Here is a 201-nt window from a genome sequence, read left to right as displayed (position 1 = left end):
TGGGGCAGGAGCGACCCGAGCCCTCAGCAACTCAAGCTGTAACGCGGCAGTACCGGCAGTTTAATTTCTCTTGGATTGAGTTGGCTTTGCTGGAGGGAGGGTTTAAAACACTCGGCGGGTGAGTGGCGGTAAGGGAAGCGGGTAGTGCGGTCTGCGAGGCTGTGCGGGGGGCAGCGAGGCGCTGACCCGGGCAGCGTCCCG

Source organism: Buceros rhinoceros, unplaced genomic scaffold, assembly GCF_000710305.1.
Source record: "Buceros rhinoceros silvestris isolate BGI_N320 unplaced genomic scaffold, ASM71030v1 scaffold11602, whole genome shotgun sequence".
NCBI classification, from domain to species: domain Eukaryota; kingdom Metazoa; phylum Chordata; class Aves; order Bucerotiformes; family Bucerotidae; genus Buceros; species Buceros rhinoceros.
Note: the sequence above shows the minus strand (reverse complement) of the source record.